Raw genomic sequence first — 1907 nt, forward strand, 5'->3', positions numbered from 1 at the left:
GTAGTTGGGATCCAGGGACGACCACTAGCACACGCCACACCATCCACCTCCTCAAGCTCGACCGTTAGCCGTCCACGCTCTCCGCGAGCGTGCTCTTGGGCTTCTCCAATGTCCTCGACCGAAGGAAAAACTAATTCCGCGTCTTCGAGGGGGCGAAGTGGCGAGAGATCCTCAACAGGACGAGATGTTCCACGTCGAGTGCGCACAACGGCGGCATGTACGGGTTCGGGAGAGCGCCAACGAGACACAATGTCAGCCCAGACATTCTGTTCGCCCGGAATGTGCTCAATAGAGTAGATCAGACCGCAGTGGCGCATGGACCAACGTTGCAGTCGGTCTCGAATGTGACGCTTGAGCTCCTCCCGTGGTGCGAAGATGTAGATTAAGTTGGAATGGTCACAAAAAAGCTTAAATCCCTTGCGACGAAGAAGGATATAGTCGAGTTCCGAGCAGGCTTGGATAATTGGGTAAGCCTCCTTCTCCACTATAGACCATCCACGTTGGTGATCCTTGAAGGATCCACCCTTGCACACAACCATTTGGTGAGCTTGTTTGGCGACCGGGAGTGAGCTGTCCCAAGTCTGTACCATCGTCACCACGATACTGTATCCATCCAAGCTTGCATCAGTGAAGACGCAGATCTCGTCCTCGTCACTTGGAGACACACGCAGGGCTGCAGCACTGATGAGCTGGAGTGCACTATGATACGTCGCTTCCTCGTCACTGGTCCACTCCATCGGCACGTTCAATGCGTTTCGGCTACGACGACCAATGCGTTTGCGTTCTGCATCCAGCTTCGCCTGCAACGGAGCCACCATACGCGCACAGCCCACCAGCGAGTCGTGCAACCAGTTCGACGCGCACACAAAATACTGGAGCTCGGCCACTGTGCTAGGAAGCGGTAGAGTCGAAAGGGCACGCACTCGTTCGGGGTCGTGACGTACGCCCTCACCAGAAATGAGTCTTCCACACCAAATTATCGACGTCTCATAGAGGGAGCTCTTCGGAAGGTTGAGTTTCAGGTTGTGCTGAACAAGCAGCTCGAAGAATCGCTGCAAGCCCTGTAGAAACTCGTCCATTGTGTCCGCGAATAGAATAACGTCATCAATTCAAACCATGGCGTTGCGAGGAATGAGCTCAGCTAGAGCGGTCTGCATCGTTCCTTGGAAATGCAGCGCAGAATCGACGGCACCCTGGACAACTCAAGTGGGAGTATAAACACCATCATCCGTCATGAAAGACATGATCTCCTGGCTATTCTCATCCAAAGGCAGCTGCCAAAAACCATCCTTCATGTCGAACGATGCAAACTTCTTCTTGCGAGAGATACTGTCCAATACCTTGTTTCCATTCGGCATGGTGCCTGCAATCGGCACTGTCCTGGCGTTCACAGGCCGATAATCGATAGTCAACCTATACTTGCCCGTAGTACCAGGCTTGCGTACAGGAACCGCCGCTGAGGCCCAGCGGGAACTGTTGTTCCTGCGAACTAGACCACGATCCAGCAGCTGGTGCATCGTTTCGCGAAGGAACTGGCTGTGGAGAGGCGCGTACTTCCTCTGTTTGCACCGGAAAGGTGTCGCTCCGTCCTGAATCGTCACGCGGAGTGGTTCCACAGCCGCCGGCGGTCCGAATCCAATCTCGTCCGCCCATACATCATGCTCAGAGGCCACTTGATGCATGACCTCTGCATACTGCATATCCATTCCATTGAGTAGGACCTTGTTTATCAGATCATCCACACACGCGATCTGCATGCCCGGCTCTACAGACGTCGGGATTGCATCACTCAAAGGAAATTCGTCGTCTTCTAGAGAGAGAGGGCCATCACCAGCGAGCTGAGCTAGCATCGCGTCAACATCAATCCCTAAACCATGTAGCGTGTCTTTACCCAAGAGGAGCTCGTC

The sequence above is a fragment of the Phytophthora parasitica genome (genome assembly GCF_000247585.1).
Source record: "Phytophthora parasitica INRA-310 unplaced genomic scaffold supercont2.3, whole genome shotgun sequence".
Classification (NCBI taxonomy): Eukaryota; Oomycota; class Peronosporomycetes; order Peronosporales; family Peronosporaceae; genus Phytophthora; species Phytophthora nicotianae.